General features: G+C 44.7%; 2 protein-coding genes and 1 long non-coding RNA gene across 6 annotated transcripts in view; 1 reads left to right on the top strand and 2 right to left on the bottom strand.

Annotated features, from left to right (window-relative positions):
• Window positions 1-22,708, bottom strand: part of LOC103888610 (CEA cell adhesion molecule 6) — a 913,736-nt gene that overhangs the window by 183,129 nt on the left and 707,899 nt on the right. The window lies entirely within an intron of this gene.
• Window positions 1-22,708, bottom strand: part of LOC129051986 (uncharacterized) — an 80,883-nt gene that overhangs the window by 47,217 nt on the left and 10,958 nt on the right. The gene's annotated exons all lie outside the window — the stretch shown is intronic.
• Window positions 18,524-22,708, top strand: part of CXCL17 (C-X-C motif chemokine ligand 17) — a 33,400-nt gene continuing 29,215 nt past the window's right edge. For 2 of the 4 annotated variants that reach the window (XM_002829299.4, XM_063720126.1), the window contains exon 1: window positions 18,524-18,594. The gene's annotated coding sequence lies outside the window, so the exon portion shown is untranslated. Of the gene's footprint in view, window positions 18,595-19,803; window positions 20,085-22,708 lie in introns of those variants that run through there. The other 2 variants (XM_063720128.1, XM_063720127.1) reach the window with 2 other exon arrangements.

The raw sequence follows: 22,708 nt of genomic DNA, 5'->3' as shown, positions 1-22,708 counted from the left end.
CAAGATTCCATCTTGGGGAAAAACAAAACAAAACAAAACACTCAGAATAATGTCTGACCAAATCCCTGGGCACGTCACGGTCCAGCTAGGTTGACAAGTAAAAGTAACCATAACACTAAGTTAGTAATACAGCTCAGCCACATTGTCCATTCAACATTTACAAAGACCTGTGCTAGACACTCTGTAATACTCATAGCTAAATTACATCTGATTCCTTCCTTCTAGTGTAAGAATGATAACCCATATATAATTCTAGGTAGATAGCATTAAGTACCACAAGGGGGTCTAAAAATTGAGATGACCTCGGTAGGGAGAGATTATTTTTTCCATAAGGTTTCATAAAAAGCATTTCAGCAGGGCACTGAAGAGTGATGATAATGGCATAAAGGAGAAAACATTCCTAACGAAGAAAGGAAACATAGAAAGACAAAAAATCAGGAAACCATGGCAAGTCATGTAGTTTAACTGTTATTTATTTATTTATTTATTTATTTATATTTAGACGGGGTCTCACTCTGTTGCCCAGGCTGGAGTGCAGTGATACGATCTCGGCTCACTGCAGCCTTGACCTCCTGGGCTCACAAGTGATCCTCTCACCTCAGCCTCTCAAGTAGCTGGAACTATAGGTGTGCACCACCATGCCCAGCTAATTTTGTTTATTTTTTGTAAAGACAAGGTCTCGGCCAGGCGTGGTGGCTCACGCCTGTAATCCTAGCACTTTGGGAGGCCGAGGCAGGCAGATCACGAGGTCAAGAGATCAAGACCATCCTGGCCAACATGGTGAAACCCTGTCTCTACTAAAAATACAAAAATCAGCTGGGTGTGGTGGTGCATGCCTGTAGTTCCAGCTACTGGGGAGGCTGAGGCAGGAGAATCGCTTGAACCCGGGAGGCGGAGGTTGCAGTGAGCCGAGATCGCACCACTGCACTCCAGCCTAGCGACAGAACGAGACTCTGTCTCAAAAGGAAAAAAAAAAAAAAAGACAAGGTCTCACTACATTGCTCAGGTTGCTCTAGAACTCCTGGGCTCAAGTGATCCTCCCACTTTAGCCTCCCAACGTGCTGGGATTATAGGTGTGGGCCACTGCCAATTTTATTCTTTTTTTTTTTTTTTTCCAGAGACAAGGTCTCACTGTGTCACCCAGGCTGGAGTGCAGTGGTATAATCATGGCTCACTCAGCCTTGACCTCCTGGGCTCAAGTGATCCTCTCACTTCAGCCTCCCAAGTAGCTGGGACAACAGGTGCATGCCACCACACCTGGCTAATTTTTTAATGGATATCTTGCTATGTTGCCCAGGCTGCTCTTGGACTCCTGGCCTCAAGCAATCTTCCTACCTTGGCCTTCCAAAGTGTTGGGATTACAGGCATCAGCCACTGTGCCAGCCAAATGTATTTTAAAGTATATGAGGAAGAACAAAAGTGATTTGTATAACAGTAGGTAGCGAATGGAATTCAGAACTTCCCAATCTCCCCAGTAGGTCTTTCTAAAAACCTTTGGCCCAGAATCTTTCTGAAACTGTCTCAGTTCAACTGCTAAATACTTCTGGGAAGTAACTTACTTCCATTCTGCTAATTCCTGCTATTTCCTAGAGTTTCCCTCCTTCTCAGGCCTTAGATATGCCCAGTACCCCATTAGGCTCTAGATTTAAAAGGCTTTTGAGGGGGAATCTGAGCACCTAATCAACATTTACAGCATATTTCATGAAACATATTTCAAATACAAAACATGAATTTCAAATTCATGAAACAAATATCTAACATAGCCTAGTATGTATCATGTATTGTGGTAAGTCCAGGGACTACAAAAATGAATAAAAATATGTTTTATGACCTAAAGGAACCCACTGTCAACTTTGGAACAAAGACTCTTCACAAAATGGAAATTGCCTATGGAGACATCTTGAGAAGAGCCAAACATATCTTCTGGCCAGGCACGGTGGCTCACGCCTGTAATCTCAGCACTTTGGGAGGCTGAGGTAGGGGGATCATTTGAGGTCAGGAGTTCAAGACCAGCCTGGCCAACATGGTGAAACCTCATCTCAACTGAAAATACAAAAATTAGCTGGGTGTGGTGGCGCACGCCTGTAATCCCAGCTACTCACGAGGCTAAGGCAGAAGAATTGCTTGAACCCAGGAGGTGGAGACTTCAGTGAGCCAAGATCACACCACTGCACTCCAACCTGGGCGATTGAGTGAGACTCTGTCTCAAAAAATATGTGTGTGTGTGTATGTGTATGTGTGTGTGTGTGTATATATATCTTCCATGTCAGTTTTAACCAAGAAAGCAATTTTGCCTGATTTGTGATCACAGGAAAAAGGGTGCTCACTTTCAAATCAGTGCCCCAGTCACTGTTAGCACAAGCCACAGCAGTGGAGCTAACCAACACATGATGTAAAATGCTTTCTATTTGCCTGGTGCTATGGCAGGTACTACAGGCAAGATCCGTAAAGATGGAAAGGGGCATCCCAGAGAAGAAAGCAGCAATCACAGCTAACGCAACTTATCTTGCTTCTGGGCTTCATCTTCCCCTAACTCATTGATTCAATCTGTCCTCCACTTTGACAGTCAAAGAGATCACCCTAAAACACAAGTCTGCTAATGTCAATGACACTGCCTTTGGAAAAATTATAACAGTGAAAAAAATATAGCAGTAAGAGATCTTATCCAACCCATGCTCCCCCATCTTGCCTTTCCCTTAATCATTCCTATGCTTAGGCTAAACTAACTTTGGGAGACATTTAGTTTATAGTTTAAATGATAAGAACCCTTCCCGAAAACTCAACCACCTTTGTAAAGCTAATGAAAGGCCATCAGGCTAGGGGGAGAAGAGGAACTTGAATTCTGCTAAGCTGTAGACTGGTCACCAGATATGTCCTGCACATAACATCACTGTTGTAGATTGGCCTTTTGAGATATCTTTTCAGGTTTTTTGCATGTCTGACACCCAGAGCTCCACCTGGACCTGCCACCTCCACTCCTGTGGCCCTACCCAGAAGCAACTCAGCTCAAGAGAGCAGCTTCAAGATCCTATGATTTCATCTCCACCCAAACCAATCAGCAGCAAGCACTCCAACCCCTTCCCCCAAACTGCCTTTGAAAAACCTCTAACCTATGAGCTGAAGATGAGGCTGATTTGAATAACAATTCCATCTCCCATGTGGTGTGGCCAGCCTTGTGTCAATTAAACTCTTTCGTCCCACCCCATAAACTCTTTCTTTACTGCAATGCTGTGGTCATTATTTGTGCAGCAGGCAGGAAGAACCCGTTGGGTACATCAATACCCTGCCTAAAATCTAGGTGTAGTTCTCCATCACCTTGAGGATAAAATCTAAATTTCTTCACCAAGCATACCAGGCTGTTCGTAATGTGGTCCCTGATTATTTCTAATCACTGTGCCTGTGTACTCTCTGTGACAACAGGCTCAGCTACTTGCAGTTCCTTGAACACATCACTGACTTTGCACTCCCTCACATCACGGACTTTGCGTGTGTTGTTCCCTCTCCCTAGACGGCCCTCCTCTCAATTTCTACTCCTCTTTCAGAACTTAGCTCTTAAAAATAGAAAGAAAAGAGAAGAAAAGAAAAGGTTTCTCTGTTCTCAGCATTCTCATCCAAGGATGAGTTAGTAAGCCCTCCCCTATGCTCCTGTAACACTTAATTTGTCCTTTAATCATAACGCTTGTCATTCTTTTTTTTTTTTTTTTTTGAGACAGAGTCTCACTCTTGTCGCCCAGGCTGGAGTACAGTGGCACGATCTCAGCTCACTGCAACTTCCGCCTCCCGAGTTCAAGCAATTCTCCTGCCTCAGCCTCCCAAGTAGCTGAGATTACAGGCGCCCATCATCACGCCTGGCTAATTTTTGTATTTTTAGTAGAGATGGGGTTTCTCCATGTTGGCCAGGCTAGTCTCAAACTCCTGACCTCAGGTGATCCACCTGCCTCAGCCTCCCAAAGTGCTGGGATTACAGGCATGAGCCACCGTGCCCGACCCATGCTTGTCATTCTGTTCTGTAACTGTTTGACTGGTCTCCCTTATAAGACTATGAGCTCCTTAAGGGCCACCATGTTTTTATTTCCATTAATATACTCAGTACCTAATATAGTGCTTAGTATCTAGTAGGCATTCAGGAAACTACATGCTTATTAAGGAATTCAATGAATGAATAAATAGCACCAAACATTTACTGGATTCCATGTGTGAGGCACATGGTGAAGTCTTAATCAATGTATTGAGTTTGTGAAAGGAAAATAAATCTTGGGATCCCAAATTCACTATGCCAAAGGGAAAAGTTAAGCTTGGGAACTGAGTCATGCAGAAACTGCCTTCTTTTTGTTCCTAAACAGATAGCTGTAATTTCACAGGCTTATATTATCTTATGTAAAATGTAGATCTACTGAGCACTAGATAAATGCATAATTGACTTCCCCCCCATTCCTTTCTTTTCACATGTAAAATGTGAATTCACTGAGTGCTAATCAAAGCCTCCCAAGAATGTAACTGTTTGCCACACTGCCTACCCTCCCCTTTCTTTTTCTTTCCTCCTCCTCCTCCTGCCTGCTCTTTCTCCTTTAAATATTGAAGTCCTTGGCCGGGCGCGGTGGCTTACGCCTGTAATCCCAGCACTTTGGGAGGCCAAGGGGGGCAGATCACGAGGTCAGGAGATCGAGACCATCCTGGCTAACACGGTAAAACCCTGTCTCTACTAAAAATACAAAAAAAAAAATTAGCTAGGTGTGGCGGCGGGCGCCTGCAGTCCCAGCTACTCAGGAGGCTGAGGCAGGAGAATGGCGTGAACCCGGGAGGCGGAGCTTGCAGTGAGCCCCGAGATCATGTCACTGCACTCCAGCCTGGGTGACAGAGCGAGACTCCGTCTCCAAAAAATATATATATATATAATATATAATATATGTATTATAGATAATATATAATATAATATATGTATTATAGATAATATATAATATATAATATATGTATTATAGATAATATATAATATATGTATTATAGATAATATATAATATAATATGTATTATAGATAATATATAATATAATATATATTATATATTATATATGTAATATATTATATATAATATATGTTATATATATGTTATATGTTATATATATTATATATTATGTATGTTATATATATTATATATGTTATGTATATTATATATTATATGTTATATATATTATATATTATGTTATATATAATATATTATATATTATATGTTATATATAATATGTTATATATATTATAAATTATATATGTTATATATTATATGTTATATATTATATATTATATGTTATATATTATATATTATATATTATGTTATATATTATATGTTATATGTTATATGTTATATGTTATATATAATATATATTATATGTTATATATAATATATATTATATGTTATATATAATATATATTATATGTTATATATGTTATATATAATATATATTATATGTTATATATGTTATATATATAACATATATTATATGTTATATATGTTATATATAATATATATTATATGTTATATATGTTATATATAATATATATTATATGTTATATATTATATTTATTATATGTTATATATATTATATATTATATATATAATATTGAATATATATATAATATTGAATATATATATATATATATTGAAGTCCTCAAAACCGTCTTTGGAAAAAGCAAGGCCACAGATCCTACTGCAACATGGCTCTTTTTCTCCAGGTGCATCCTCAGCATCCTCAACCTTGGCAAAATAAGCCTCTAAATTGATTGAGATCTGTCTCAGGCACTTTCTGGTTTATAGGTGTCTATAATATAAATAGTCTCTGGCCAGATACTAAAAAAATCAGTAACTCCAGGTGCAGTGGTTCATGCCTGTAATCCTAACACTTTGGGAGGCCAAGGTGGGAAGATCACTTAAGCCCAGGAGTTCAAGACTAGCCTGGGCAACAAGACGAGACCCTCTGTCTCTACAAAGAAGAAAGAAGAGAGAAGGAAGAAGGAGGAGGAGGAGGAGGAAGAGGAGGGATAGGAGGGGGAGGGGGAAGGAGGAGGAGGAGGAGGAAAAGGAAAAGGAAAGAGAAAGGAAAAGAAAGAATTAAGAGGCCTAGATTTGGGGGAAAAAAAAAAAAAAACTCTGAGAAACCACCTGCCTAACCTCCCTCAGGAGACTCTGGTGAAAAGCAAATGTGATAATACCTGTGAAACTATTTTATAAATTGAAAAACTATACAAAACATCTAAAGCGAAGCAATAATGTTATTTCTGCCCTTCTTAGGTTATTTCAGAACAGGAATGGTATAAACCTGAAGCCTACCAAATAATCACTCCTTTCCTGAAACATTTTATCTATTTATCCACTTCTCCAGGTGCCCCAAGTTAGGTGTCTCCTGAGATGTATCTTGCAGAACTCAAACTGTTAATAGAGTTATAATGTCAAAGTACCTATAACATACAATAAAGGCCTTCCTCACCCACACACAGTCTCTTACAAGAGGCTTCTTCCCTGATATTGCACTGGCTTTCTAAACAATCCTCCACCTACAGTTTTTCCCCTTCATACCAATTCTGCATTTTATCATTAAAATAATCTTCCTGGCCAGGTGCGGTGGCTCACGCTTATAATCCTAGCACTTTGGGAGGCCAAGGCAGGAAGATCACAAGTTCAAGACCAGCCTGGCCAACATGGTGAAACCCCGTCTCTACTAAAAATACAAAAATCAGCTGGGCGTGGTGGCGTGTGTCTGTAATCCCAGCTACTCAGGAGGCTGAGGCACGAGAATTGCTGAACCCGGGAAGGCGGAGGTTGCAGTAAGCTGAGATCACACACCACTACACTCCAGCCTGGTGACAGAGCAAGACACCATCTCAAAAATAAATAAATAAATAAAGATAAAAATAAAATAGTCTTCCTGTATCATAGAATCGTAAACTCTCTAGCTAGAGAAACTCCTCTACAATCACATGATCCAAACTTCTTACTGTATAGATGAGGGATCTAAGGTCCAGAGAAATTAAAAGAATACGTGGCCAAATCAAGGTCATAATATGAAAGTCATTCCCCTCCTCAAAAACCTTCAGATAAATTCCAAACTCCTTAGCACGGCATTCAAAGCTCTTTACAACCTGATCTCAACCCACCTATTCAATCTCATCTCCCTCTCATATCCCCTACAAGCCCTTGGTTCCAATCTGTTTTCTTCCTATCCTCTGAACTTATGCTACTTGGCCTCATTCTGTTCTTTTTCTGGAGTGTCCCTCCACCTTCCTCTCCAACCTTTGCAGGTTTGCAACACTCACTTATTCAGAAAGCTTTCCCTGGCTTAGCCCATAGGGCAGCTCTCATACCTCCGAACTCCCAAAGCCTTCACAGTCCATGACACTTGTTTGCTGATGTTATTGCGAAAGTTTCCCATTCACAATAATTGCACCTCGGATAAACCTCATTGGCTACAATACCACTGCGCACAACCAGCCAGTATTATGTTACATGCATTCCCAACATTGGGATTTACATGATTTTCTATCTTATTACCTCTCACCCCATCTAGACTGCAACCTCCTTAAAGGCAAGAGATTGTACTTTATATTTCTCCACAGCCCCCAACTGCACCTAACCTGTGACTGTGAGCATTTACTGAGCACCTATAATGTGTAAGTTGCTGTTCTAAAGTTTGTGTACCTGATGTCATTTGATCCTCATAATTCAGCCAGGCACTGTGGCTCACGCCTATAATTCCAGAACTTTAGGTGGCTGAGGTGGGAGGACTGCTTGAGCCCAGCAGTTTCACACAAGCCTGAGCAACACAGAGAGACTTCATCTCCACAAGAAATTTAAAAATAGCCAGGCATGGTGGCACACATCTGTAGTCCCAGCTACTTGGGAGGCTGAGATGGGAAAATTGCTTGAGCCCAGGAAGATGAGGCTACAGTGAGCTGTGATCAAGCCACTGTACTCCAGCCTGGTAACAGAATGAGACTCTGTCTCAAAAAAGATCCTCATCATTTTCTCACAAATGAGAAAAGTGAGGCTCACAAAAGAGTAAACTGTCAAGATCACACAACTTAACTAAAAAATGGCAGAGCTATAGTGAAATGCAGGTTCCTCGGCTTCCATAAAAACATTTAGCCAAAAACCATGCTGCCTCTAACCCAGTTGGTGACTTGAATGGGACAGGTGTGCCCGAACTGCTCAGTGACTAACCAAGCCATTCACAAGCCCAGGCAGAGGGCCAAAGTATACATGCCAAAGAGTCAGAGCAGGCTTGATGCTCCCTTCCCCTGAAGCCCAGATTTGGGTTTCCCCAGGTCCCTGCAGGGTCTCCTTTGTTTCTTGGCACTGACTCTTCACCTTGTGCCAATTTAGGCAGAGGCCCCACTCTGTTCCCCAGGTAGCTTATGCAGGAGCCCTGACCAAATGGGTAAGACAGCAGGATACAAAAAGCCAGATTCCTCTGAAGCAGTGAGAAAAGTGATTCTTGAGCAACTGGCTCACTGGAAGGGAGCCCTTTCCTATGGCCACCCTGCTCCTATGTTTTCCTTTCGGGGCCTGTTAGGCAACTTTGGGATTAGAGAAACAAGAAAGATTTGCCAACAAACTGTGTCTAACAGAGTCGGAGTGGAAGAAGCCCTGACACCTTGCAAACCCCGGGACAGCGGGAAGACCTGTCTCTCTCCTGCCTTGCCTTGACTGAGGGCCATATCCTCCACGTGCCCATGGGGAAGCACAGCTTGGAAAACAGGCTTTTCTACCCTGGTGGCAACAGCTGCCATTTACTGCCATCAGTTATTTAATTTAATAACTTATTGCCAAGCTCTATATCTGGTGCTTTAAATGCTTTGTGTTTTGGGGGGCTTTTTTGTTTTTCCCCCCACCTCAATCCTTGTTAACATTCTGTGGTCTATAGTACACTGCAGTAGTTAAGGACACAGGCTCTGAGGTTGGGCTTCCATGTTCAGAATCCCAGCTCCACAACTTAAGAATTGTGTTACTGTTGGCATGCTACTTAACCTCTCTATGCCTCAGTTTTCTTATCTGAGAAATGACTACAATAGTACCTAATTCCTAGAGATATATGGGGATTAACTGTATTAATAAATATAAAGTGCTCAATACAGTAGCTATTATAACTATTACATGGTATCATCTTCATTTTACAAATGTCGCAATTGAGCCCTAGAGAGCTTAAGTCAGTTGCCCAAGATCACACAGATAATAGCGAACAAACTGGATTTAAATCCAGGTCCAGTCTGTCTGATTCCGAAGGCACCAGACACCCAGTGCTTGAAGTCTCTCTCTCTGTGTCTCTTTCTCTCAAGCTGAACTATACTTACGGAGCTGTTGGGGTGGTTAAAGAGCTACAATAGGACCCAAGTTAGAATTAAGTTCCCAGGGTCACCCTGGAGAAGTGAAAATATGTAGGGCCCAGAGCTGCCATTAAGAATGTGGGGTTTGGGGCCAGGCGTGGTGGCTCAGACCTGTAATCCCAGCATTTTGGGAGGCCCAAGTGGGTGGATCAGCTGAGGTCAGGAGTTCGAGACCATCCTGGCCAATATGGTGAAACTCTGTCTCTACTAAAAATACAAACAAAAATTAGCTGGGTGTGGTGGTGGGCACCTGTAATCCTGGCTACTAGGGAGGCTGAGGCAGGAGAATCACTTGAACCCAAGAGGCAGAGATTGCAGTGAGCCGAGATCACACCATCGCACTGCAGCCTGGGTGACAGAGAATCCGTCTCAAAAAAAAAAAAATGTGGAGTTTGGGCCAGATGCAGTGGCTCGTGCCTATAATCCCAGCACTATGGGAGGCTGAGGCAGGAGGATCACTTGAGCCCAGGAGCTACAGACTAACCTGAACAATATAGCAAGACCCCATCCCTATAAAAATAAGTTCAAAAGTTAGCCACATGTGGTGGCACACACCTGTGGTCTCAGCTACCCAGGAGGCTGAGGTGGGAGGATCGCTTGAGCCCAGGAGGTTGAGACTGCAGTGAGGTGTGTTCACACCACTGTACTTCAGCCTGGGTGATATAGCAAGACCCTGTCTCAAAAAATAGAAAATAAAAATAAAAAAAGAATGTGGGGTTTGGGCTGAGCACAGCAGCTCAAGCTGATATATAATCCTAGCACTTTGGGAGGCTGATGCAGGAGGATCACATGAGCCCAGGAGTTTGAGACCAGCGTAGGCAACAAAGTAAGACCCTGTCTCTACAAAAAATTACCCAAGTGTGGTGGCATGCGCCAGCTGCTCCGGAAGCTGAGGCAGAAAAATCACCTAAGCCCAAAAGGTCATGGCTGCAGTGAATCGTGATTGTGACAGGGTACTCCAGCCTGTGCAACAGAGTGAGACTCTGTCCCAAAAAAAAAAGAATGTGTGGTTTGGAAAATTTTCACTCACCCTACCCCCAGTGATTTTACACAAGTGACATCAGGCTGAAATGATATCAAAAGCAGTATCAAAGGGGGAAAGAAGTCACAAAAGGGCATCATGTAGAATTAGAAGAATGGGAGAAAACAGGGAAGTCCCAGCTGCCACTGCCTTTGTGCCTCTGTGTGGTGGAGGGGACAGCAGCTTAATGTATGAGCCTCCGACAAAAATTTGGCACCAGTTGGTCTGAGCATGCCATTTTTATTTTTTATTTTGAGACAGACTCTGCCCTCTGTCACTCAGGCCGGAGTGCTGTGGGGCAATCATGACTCACTGCAGCCTCGACCACCAAGGCTCTAGTGATCTTCTTGCCTCAGCCTCTCAAGTAGCTGGGACTACAGGCACGTGTCACCATACTCAGCTAAATTTTTTAATTTTTTTTTTTTTTTTTTTTTTTTAGAGATAAGGTCTCGCTACATTGCCCAGACTGGTCTTGAATTCCTGGGCTCAAAGAGTCCCTCCCACCTCGGCCTCCCAAAGGAATGGGATTACAGGCATGAGTCACCATGCCTGGCCTGAGCATTTCTTGTGCATCTTTCTCCACAAATGCCCCTCCCTCCCTTTTTTTGAGATGGCGTCTCACTCTGTTACCCAGGCTGGAGTGCAGTGGTATGATCTCAGCTCACTGCATTTCTTGTGCATCTTTCTCCACAAATGCCCCTCCCTCCCTTTTTTTGAGATGGAGTCTCACTCTGTTACCCAGGCTGGAGTGCAGTGGTATGATCTCAGCTCACTGCAACCTCCACCTGCTGGGTTCAAGTGATTCTCATGCCTCAGCCTCCCGAGTAGCTAGGATTACAAGTGTGCACCACCATGCCCAGCTAATTTTTATATACAGATAGATACCTATATACAGAGATATCTATATCTATCTATCTGTCTGTTTGTGCATGCGTGCATGTGTGTGTGTGTATAAATATATATATATATATATTTTTTTTAGACAAAGTCTCACTCTGTCACCCAGGCTGGAGTACACCGGCAAGATCTCGGCTCACTGCAACCTCCTCCTCCCGGGTTCAAGCAATTCTCCTGCCTCAGCCTCCTGAGTAGCTGGGATTATAGGCGTGCACCACCTTGCCCAGCAAATTTTTGTATTTTTGGTAGAGATGGGAGTTTCACCATGTTGACCAGGCTGGTCTCAAAACTCCTGACCTCAGGTGATCCACCCACCTCAGCCTCCCAAAGTACAGGGATTACAGGCATGAGCCACTGCGCCCAGCCTTAATTTTTATATTTTTAGTAGGGACAAGGTTTCACCAAGTTGGCCAGGCTAGTCTCAAACTCTTGGCCTCAAGCAATCCTCCCACTTCAGCCTCCCAAATTGCTGAGATTAAAGCCATGAGCCACCGTGCCTGGCCCTGCCCCATTTAACTACTGCCTAGCATCCTGGTCTGAATGGAGAGAAGTAATTATAGTTCCCTACGGATGACTCATGACTCCGCGAGGCTCAAATTGCCGTGCCATCTCGCTACTACTGTTTGTAAGAACAACTAACAAATCCCATTTCCTGGTCCCCCAGGGAAGATACACTCATTCTCCACCTCTGGGTGTGCTTGAGGCCATGCTGTTGTATCTGGAGAGCTGAGGGGCAAGCTGAGGGATAATTACAGTTGCCACCCCCACCACATTCCCCGCCACAGCCTTTCTTAAGGAGCCCAGTGTCTTGCCTTCCCATGTCCACTGTGTCCTAAAAGGGAAAGTCAGAAAGTGGCAAGGGGCTGGACTCACACCCCACTCTCCTGTGTCAGCTGCTGCATGTCTGAGCTAGCCTGTCTGGTTCTGAGAGCTCCCAAAGGCTTGCAAGAAAGACAGTTGGGTACTGTGAGAATTAGCCCCAGAAGGCCATGGTCAAGAAAAGACAAACCGTTTGTTCCTGAGGAAAGACATCCTATTTTATTTATCTTTTCTTTTTTTTTTTTTTTTTTTTTTTTTTGAGATGGAGTCTTGCTCTGTCGCCCAGGCGGGAGTGCAGCGGCGCAATCTTGGCTCACTGCAACCTCCGCCTCCCGGGTTCAAGCGATTCTCCTGCCTCAGCCTCCCAAGTAGCTGGGATTACAGGTGCCTGCCACCATGCCCAGCTAATTTTTGTATTTTTAGTAGAAGTGGGGTTTCACCATCTTGGCCAGGATTGTCTTGAACTCCTGACCTAGTGATCCACCCGCCTCGGCCTCCCAAAGTGCTGGGATTATAGGCGTGAGCCACCGTGCCCGGTTTATTTTATTTATCTTTGAGAATTCAGCACCTGGCCCTTGTTAGATACATGAAAAACATCAGTGAAATTTAATTGTTTTTAAAGGGCAGAATGCCTAAATGTTGGTTAGAAACAAGCCATAAATCTGACCAGTTTCCTGCATGTCAACGTGTCGCCAGTTTTCCGGGAACAGGATGATACCTCTGTCACAGAAATGATCAAATCCTCTAAGTCCAACTCATAAATCCAAGGGTGTGATGGCTAAACAACCAAGATCTGATTTCTGAGAACTGACCTTGGACTATTCAGAAGGTCTGGGAATTTCATCCTCCACCTCCCAAACCCTCACATGATTCACACCCAGGAATAAAACAAGGTGGATTTCAGACTAGATTAAGAAAATTTATAACATCTTATCCAGCCTCTGACAAGTTACCAGGACATTGCACAAAAAGCAGAAACATAAAGAGAGCAAGCCCAGCTCCTAAATCACTTCCTCTCAGCATCAGCACATCAGCAGCCACTGATCCACATTCTGACCCACACGCATGCACCAGACACATGTAATACACTCACAAAGCTTCACCTTAAATTCTTAAGTAGCAGTGACATACAAGACATTATCACAGCACACAGAATCTCACATGTATTACAGGAGCTCCCCAGACAATGCTAACCAAACCATAAGAATCTAACTCCACCTACCCTTCACCATATCTGTATGAATACTGGGAGCTGGAGCATGCACATGTGTCTCTCTGTGCCCTGGATCTGTCAGGTTCTATGGAAAAGGGGAAATATGAAACGACCCTGATGGCTATGAAAATCCTGCTATTTGCTTCAAAGACCCATAGGCAGGAAACAGTTGGGAAATCTATCAAAACAATCATAGCCTACTCTAGAAACCGAATATTAGAGAGGCAGGCAGAACAGGGAAGGAAGTCATGTCATTACTGGAACATGAGAAGTCTGTGCGATGGCAGGGAAGCTACCAACTGGGCCTCCTTCCCCAGAGCCAAAGGAAGCTCCTGCCTCCAGACTGTCCTCACCACACCCACAGTGGGCCTCTTCAGCCCTTAGAAACACAGAGCTATTCAAGAAGTGATGCAAATAAAACTCACAACTTGTTCCTTTTGGGGGAGGGAGGCACATGTGACAGAAAAAGCAGCATTCGGGGCTCTGCCACACCTGCCGCAACCTATCACTGCTAATCACAGAATCAGAACTTGAGAACACAAAAGATGATCTCACTCAAATCCAACAGCTTACAGATAAGAAAACTCTCGTCCAGAGTGAGCGAGTGACTTTCTCATGGTAACAAAGAAAGTTGGTAGCTTAGCTGACACAGAACAAGGCCTCCTCACTCCCAGCCCAGAGCCTTTCCCTCACTTCTGGATCTTCCTGAGGCCAGAGTGTGTGAACATCCCCAAAACTGAGCTGCATAAAACTCTCTGATGTCCTCACCCGAGGCAGTGGGTATAACTGGATTGGCCTTCCAAACTTGCTAGTGGATGAGGTGGAAGCAGAAAGATTAATACTTCCTCCTGTTTGTCTGTCTTGCTCAGCTCAGGGCCCTAGGGGAGTCACAAAAGATGAGGACACGTGAAGACTGCAGCCACAGGTAACAGGATCCCCGTTTCACATCCCAGGCTGCAATTCCACTGTCCCCCATTCACTGCTCTCAGCAGTCCCCACTCTTGAGCAGACTGAGGTGAAGCAGCTAAACTTCACGTCACTCCACCAACATGGCAGAGAATGGCAGGCCCGCGAGAAGTCACAACTACAACTGCTCCCTTCCCAAAGCTCATCGCCCAACTGAGCACCAAACCACATGGAGGTCCTCAGCTGGGAAGTTCCCCAACGGGACAGAGAAGTGAAACCCATCTGGGGGAGAAAAACAAATGAAAGGCAAATGTAAGAGATGCCGCCTCACAGTGCCTCCTCTGGTATAAAGGCAAGTGCAATTTTATCCACTCTTGGTCCTCCCACCCCACCCCTCCAAGAGCCCAGAGAAAGAAAGAGAGCATGGACCACATTATTGTTTTGGGTTTTGTTTGTTTGTTTGAAACGGAGTCTCACTCTGTCGCCCGGGCTGGAATGCAGTGGCGCGATCTTGGCTCACTGCTACCTGTACCCCCTAGGTTCAAGCAATTCTCCTGCCTCAGCCTCCTGAGTAGCTGGGATTACAGGCATGCGCTACCAAAGCCTGGTTAATTTTTGTATTTTTAGTAGAGACAGGGTTCCACCATGTTGGCCAGGCTGGTCTCAAACTCCTGACCTCAGGTGATCCACCCACCTCAGCCTCCCAAAGTGCTGGGATTACAGGCGTGAACCACCGCACCAGCCTACATTGTTAATTTCACAGAGGAACAAGACCCAAACTGTGGTGACTGAAGTAGCCAAGATTCCATTTCCTTCCAGAACCAGACATTCAGCCTTAAATCAGTAGGTCTCAAACATCAATGTTTGAGAAATTCTTCTTTCAGTTGGCCCAAGTGACAACTATAGATCTCAGGGGTTTTTTTGTTTTGTTTGTTTGTTGTTGTTGTTGTTGTTGCTGTTTTGAGACCGTCTCACTCTGTTGCCCAGGCTGGAGTGCAGTGGTGCGATCTCAGCTCACTGCAACCTCTGCCTCCTGGGTTCAAGCAATTCTCCCACCTCAGCTTCCTGAGTAGCTGAGAGTACAGGTGCACACCCCCATGCTCAGCTAATTTTTGTATTTTTAGTAAAGACAGGGTTTCACCATGTTGGCCAGGCTCGTCTTGAACTCCTGACCTCAAGAGATCCCCCGCCTCGGCCTCCCAAAGTGCTGGGATTACAGGCATGAGCCATCGCACCTGGCCTAGATCTCGATTTTTTGTTTGTTTGTTTTTGAGACGGAGTCTCGCTCTGTTGCCCAGGCTGGAGTGCAGTGGCACAATCTCGGTTCACGGCAGGCTCCGCCTCCTGGGTTCACGCCATTCTCCTGCCTCAGTCTCCCCAGCAGCCAGGACTACAGGCGCCCGCCGCCACGCCCGGCTAATTTTTGTATTTTTAGTAAAGATGAGTTTTCACCGTGTTAGCCAGGATGGTCTCAATCTCCTGACCTTGTGATCTGCCCGCCTTGGCCTCCCAAAGTGCTGGGATTACAGGTGTGAGCCACCACGCCCGGCCTAGATCTCGGTTTTTAATAAACATCCTCGAAGATTCCAATACAGATGATCCAAGGACCACTCTATAAGAAGTCCTACCCTTTTGCTTTCCCCAGCATTCCTGCTTTCAATCTGGGAGTCAACCTGAAAGTTGACACTTTCTGTACCTGAGCTGCATTTTATCTATGTCTTCGTTAGAGGTAAAAGGAAACAAAACAAACAAACAAAAAAACACAGAAAAGGCTAGGCATGGTGGCTCACGCCTATAATCCCAGCACTTTGGGAGACTGAGGTGGGCAGACCACGAGGTCAGGAGTTCGAGACCACCCTGGCCAACACAGTGAAACCCTGTCTCTACTAAAAATACAAAAATTAGTCGGGCATGGTGGCGCGTGCCTGTAGTCCCAGCTACTCGGGAGGCTAAGGCAGGAGAATCACTTGAAACTGGGAGGCAGAGGCTGCAGTGAGCCAAGGTTGCACCACTGCACTCCAGCCTGGGCGACAGAGCGAGACTCCATCTCAAAAAAAAAACAACAACAACAACAACAACAACAGAAAAGTATAGAATGTACTGAACTACCCTGAACTGCTGAGTGATTAAGACCACATGCTATATAGTCCCCCAGGCGGCTTGGCTTCATATTCTGGCTCTAGCATACAAGCTGCAAGGCCCTGGGCAAATGACTATACCTCACTCCCCTCATCTGTAAAATGGGGCCAATAAAAGTACCCGCCGCATGTGCTGTTGTGAGGATCAATTGAGGTAATCTAGTTAAAGTGTTTAGCACACTGCCTGGTATATACTGAGCACACAATATTTGTTGGCCACTCATTGTACTATTAGTACACAATATTAGTTACACTATCTGTGTTAGATGTACTAATTGTAAGCATACAATATTTGTTGGCTATTAGCATTTAATATTGTCATATAAACATATAAAACTCATTACTCATTACACCCAGGCCGGGCACAGTGGCTCACACTTATAATCCCAGCACTTTGGGAGGCTGAGGCGGGCGGATCACCTGAGGTCGGTAGTTCAAGACCAGCCTGGCCAACACGGCGAAACTCCTCTCTACTAAAAATACAAAATTAGCTGGGTGTGGTGGCGCATGCCTGTAATCCCATCTACTCGGGAGGCTGAGGCAAGAGAATCACTTGAACCCGGTAGGTGGAGGTTGCGGTGAGCCAAGATTGTGCTATTGCACTCCAGCCTAGGCAACAAGAGCAAAACTCTGTCTCAAAAAAAAAAAAAAAGAAAAAACAAACTCATTACACCCAAGAGATTGGATAGGCCAAGTAATTTTTAAGCAGTAGAGAGCCTTCCAAGGAGACGTCTAGATCTAGTAGCCTGGTTTTTGGCTTCATCCTTTTAAGCTACTTTTTCCCCTTTACCCTCCTAGTCTTACCTCTCCCCCTTCCAACCCATGGTCACAGCGTTCTCAGCAGAACTGTACATTTGCATTGTGCTTTTTATAGTTTATAATGAATGCTAACATATTTTATAGCATGTGTTTCACCTGCCTCCTCTTCCCTATTATCTTTCTCCAAAAGTCCTTCCTTCACTCTCCTCTTTTCAACTCTCCATTCATTGATTCACAGTCCCCACTTTCCAAAAGACCTATCGGTAGTAAATATGTGACCCCTGGGCTAATAATATCTATCCAGTCAAAACTCTGAAAAATCGCTCTGATCAGAGAACAGGGAGGGAAAGAGTAGAACACAGCCATGAGCTCGACACAGGAGAGCAGGTGTGAAGTTACCACAGAGGCAGAGACCCCCCCCCAGCTCACTCCCTCTTTCCTCTTCATCCTCTACCACTCCCTGGCTCCAGCCCTAGCTGTATTCTTCCTACTCCCCACACAGTAGTTCCATCTGGATGGACCACAGGCATCTTACCTAACATTCAAAACTGGGTTTAGCATTTCAGTCCCTAACCAACCTAGCCCCGCTCTTATCTTGGGGCTAATGACATCTGGTCCACCCAAAAGCCCAAACTAGACACAGCTCAGAGCCATCTTCAGGCCCCTCCTTCCCATCTCCTCCCTCTGTTCGCTCACAAAGACCTCCAACTCTTCCTCAAATGGCTCACACCTATGCCCCTGTTCTTCATGCCCTCTGATTTCTCACTTCAGATCTGAGTCTCTCATGTGGACTCTCCACAGCCACACTCCTCCTAGAGTATGTGTCCTGAGACACAGGTCCCTTCCCACTTAAAGCCTCTGGTAGTTCCACACTCACAAGAGTCCAGACTCCTTAAGCTGGTGGTCAAGACTTTCACAGTCTGGCAGGACTCTGCCCTTCCTGCTATCAAAGAGCACCAAAACAAGACCAGGACAAAAATATCCACCCTCTCCACTCTTGCCTAAAAGGCCAAAGAGCACATAAAGCCTGAGGGTTGGTCCCCTCTCATAAGGACATTAGCCAAATTGATCTCTTCTGAGCATGGGTCCTTGGGCCCTGAAGGAATGATATAGATTTCAATGAGGAAGAGGAAAGAAAATGTATGGCCAGAGCAGTCAAGCTGTAAGGGCTTGAGTTCATCTCAAATCTCATTTTGCAGAAGGCACAGCTAAGGTCTAGATAGGCAAATCTACTCATTCAAAGTCAGAGCTCAGTCACCAACACCAGGACCCAGGTCCTGGCCCACAATTCTGCTTCTTCTGCCAACAGGCCTAGAAGACTCTCTCAAGAACAACTGTCTTGGATTCCCACAGCTTTCCCCTTTGTGTGGTCACAACTCAGGACTCCCTACCCTGCCCCACAAGCCTTCAGATTCTGAGATGACCTGGAAGGAACGGAAGAGGAAGGTGTGAGCTTTGGCACCAGTTCAAGGTAGAACTGTACAGGCCAAACACAGGGGCTTTGATTATAGAAAAAAATAGGCCCATTGTGTTGGTGGGTGGAACCAAAGCATAGCAGCATCTAAGAAACCAGTTTCTTTGTGTCCAGTGATGAAGACTTAGCCCTAAAATATTAGGGTGGGGAGGGAGGGGGGGTGAAAGGGAAACATACTTTAATAAAATAGATTAGCAAACTAATACAGGAACAGAAAACCAAATACTGTGTCTTCTCACTTATAAGTGGAAGCTAAATGAGAACACATGGACAAAAAGAGGGGAACAACAGACACTGGGGCCTACTTGAGGGTGGAGGGTGGGAGGAGGGAGAGGATCAGACAAAAAAAAAAAAAAAAAAAAAACTGTTGGGTACTAAGTACCCAAGTGACAAAACAGTCTGCATACGAAACCCCTGAGTCACAAGTTTACCTATATAACAAACCTGCAGGCCAGGCACGGTAGCTCATGCCTGTAATTCCAGCACTTTGGGAGGCCGCGGATCGCCTGAGGTCAGGAGTTCCAGACCAGCCTGGCCAACATGGTAAAACCCCGTCTGTAATAAAAATATAAAAATTAGCTGGACATGGTGGCTGGCACCCGTAATCCCAGCTACTCGGGAGGCTGAGGCGGGAGAATTGCTTGAACCCAGGAGATGGAGGCTGCAGTGAGCAGAGATCGCGCCACTGCACTCCAGCCTGGGCGACAGAGCAAGACTCTGTGTCTCAAAAAACAAAAACAAAAAACCTGTACATGGAGCCCTGAACCTAAAATAAAAGTTTAAAATATTTTAAAAGAAAGAAAAAAAAATAGAGGTAATTACAAGAGTTCTTACCCCTAGGTTTTCTTGTTTCCTCACATAGTGCTTAGAAAAGGTCCTCTGATTCCCCCAGGATCTAGGAGGGCTGGGGAAAGGTGTGGCTCCCTGAAGGATAGAGGAATCAGTAAGAGATTTAGATGGCTCCATTATGAGGCTATTAGTAGAGAAAGGAGCCACTCTACGTTTCCATAATTGCTAGTAAAGAAAAACAAAAAAAAACAAACTCAGGGCTATATACCCACCCCTTTCAACAAAGGAAACAAACCTTCCTATTAAGTACAGGTGACCTGTTCTGGGACTGGGGCCCTGCCCACCTCAGCATTGTTAAGAAATAATAGGAGGAAAAAAGCAGAAAAGGCTGAGCCCTAAACAACAGATTTTAGGAGCACATTCTCCCCTGCCACCAAGTCTGAAACTACTTCACATTGATTCCAGGCTCCCGGAATGTCTCAGTTTACCCCATAAGATGTCACTGAACACATTCCTTGATGACTAGTCATTCCTTTGAGTTTGATCCATGGAAATGATGGACCATTTAGATTGAAGGATAAGGCCCTCTCTTCCTGCCTTTGCAAAAACTCTGCCTATAACGTCACTCCTGTCCTTGGCAAATTCATCCTTAAACTCAAAGATATGCCTTCTCAGTGATCTTCCAGAGGATTTAACAGGTACATTGAAATACTTCTATTTATAACATCGCAACGTAATTGTTACTCGCGTCCATGTGAAGACAGTCTACTATACAGGCACTTGGGTGCAAGTGGGCTGAGTCTGAAAAGACAGTCAGCAAAGGGAGAATGGGGGGGACAGTTTTACCGGATTTGGGTAGGTAGTGGAAAATTACAGTTAAAGGTGGTTTTCTCTTGTGGGCAGTGGTGGAGGTCACAAGGTGCACGGTGGAGAGATCGTGAGACTCACTGTCCAGGAAAAAGAATGTCACAAGGTCAATTGGTCAGTTAGAGTGGGGCAGGAACAAATCACAATGGTAGAATGTCATCAGTTAAGGCAGGAACTGGCTCTTTTTACTTTTGTGGTTCTTCAGTTGCTTCGGGCCAGCTGGATGTATACATGCAGGTCACTGGAGATATGGTGACTTAGCTTGGGCTCAGAGGCCTGACAGTAATTATCTTTAATTTCTTACCTTTGAAAATTAAGACATAAAGTATGAAAGAAAAAATAACTATCACTTGTATTCTATTTTCCACCCATAATCTAGAGCTAATCGTTGTTTAACATTTTGGCCTATTTTTTCCAGTCCCTTTTCACTATGTAGCAGACTGTAACCTCCTGGAATGTAAAAACTACATACATTTTTCCCAGTTCTTATAGTTCTGGAGGTCAAAAGTCCAAAATAAATCTCTCTGGGCTAAAGTCAAGGCATTGGCAGTGTTCCTTCTGGAGGTTTCCTTCTGGAGGTTTAAGGAATGGACCCTCTTCTTTGCCTGACCCAGCTTCTTGATGCCACCTATATTCCTTTGCTTATGGCCCCCTTCCATCTTCAAAGCCAGCAGTGGCCAGTGGAGTCTTCCTCATGCTACATCATTTTCACCCTGACTCTCCTGCCTCCCTCTTTGACTTATAAGGATCCTTCTGATTACAATGTGCCCACTCAGATAATCCAGGATAATTCCCCCATCTCAAGATTCTTAACTTCATCTTATCTGCAAAGTCTTTCTGCCAAATAAAGTAAAATGCACAGGTTCCAGGGATTAGGATGTGGATATTTTCAGGAGGCCATTATTCTGCCTAATACAGGTAACTTTTATAAACTTCACCCACAACAAAAATTTGCCTTGCCTTCCTTCTGTGTCTCACTTTTCTGTCTGAATCATAGGCAAGAGCACAAACTTTGAGGTGAAACACACTAGCTCTGCTATGAACTGGCTGGATGATCCTGACCACTCACCTCACCTCCCTCAGCCTCTTCTCATTTGCAGCACAAAGGTGACTCTTACTCCATCAGAGGATGACAATAAAAGAGTAAATTAAGATGTGTAAGGCATTGGTCGGGCGCAGTGGCTCACACCTGTAATCCCAGCACTTTGGGAGGCCAAGGCAGGTGGATCACGAGCTCAAGAGTTCGAGACCAGCCTGACCAACATGGTGAAACCCCATCTCTACTAAAAACACAAAAATTAGTTGGGCGTGGTGGTGCACGCCTGTAATCCCAGCTACTCAGGAGGCTGAGGCAGGAGAATTCCTTGAATCAGGGAGGTGGAGGTTGCAGTGAGCCAAGATCACGTCACTGCACTCCAGCCTGGGCAACAGAGCAAGACTCCATCTAAAAAAAAAAAAAAAAGATGTGTAAGGCATTAGACACACAGCCTGGTACCTGGTGGGCCCTCAGTAAACATTTCTTTCAGTCTTTTCCTTTCACCATCCCATTTCTCTCACCCTCACCCATCTTCTTGGTCTCCTTTCTTTTCAGTGACTTGCTCACTCTAAACTACCATTTAGAAAGCAGCCACGCTATCCATTCTCTTGTGATTCTGCTGGAATGTTCTTGTGATGGAGTCTGCTATCTACTCAAGACAGTCCACATTATTTATATAGAGAGGTCTGTTTAAAACAAGAAGTCCTTTTTATGTTCACATACAATTTTTACATGCTTCCTCTTAACGTACACATACCAGTCCCAATTCTGCCCTGCTAATGCATATATGTATTTCCTTATTTCACTCTTCTTCAGTCTCTTTTTTGAGACAGAGTTTCGTTCTTGTCACCCAGGCTGCAGTGCAATGGCACGATCTCGGCTCACTGTAACCTCTGCCTCCTGGGTTCAAGTGATTTTCCTGCCTCAGCCTCCTGAGTAGCTGGGATTACAGGCACACACCACCACGCCCAGCTAATTTTTGTATTTTTTAGTAGAGATGGAGTCTCGCCATGTTGGCCAGGCTGGTCTCAAACTCCTGACCTCAGGCAATCCGCCCCCCTCGGCCTCCCAAAGTGCTGGGATTGATTACAGGTGTGATCCATTGAGCCCAGCCCAGTCTTTCTCTTTACATCTTGTAAATAAGGATAGTACAGGACGGGTGCGGTGGCTCACGCCTGTCATCCCAGTACTTTGGGAGGCCGAGGTGGGCAGATCACAAGGTCAGGAGATCGAGACCATCCTGGCTAACACAGTGAAACCCTGTCTCTACTAAAAGTACAAAAAAAAATTAGCCGGGCGTGGTGGTAGGAGCCTGTAGTCCCAGCTACTTGGGAGGCTGAGGCAGGAGAATGGTGTCAACCCGGGAGGTGGAGCTTGCAGTGAGCTGAGATCCACCACTGCACTCCAGCCTGGGCAAAA

Source organism: Pongo abelii, chromosome 20 (assembly GCF_028885655.2).
Source record: "Pongo abelii isolate AG06213 chromosome 20, NHGRI_mPonAbe1-v2.0_pri, whole genome shotgun sequence".
NCBI classification, from domain to species: Eukaryota; Metazoa; Chordata; class Mammalia; order Primates; family Hominidae; genus Pongo; species Pongo abelii.
This window is presented reverse-complemented; position numbering and strand designations above follow the sequence as displayed.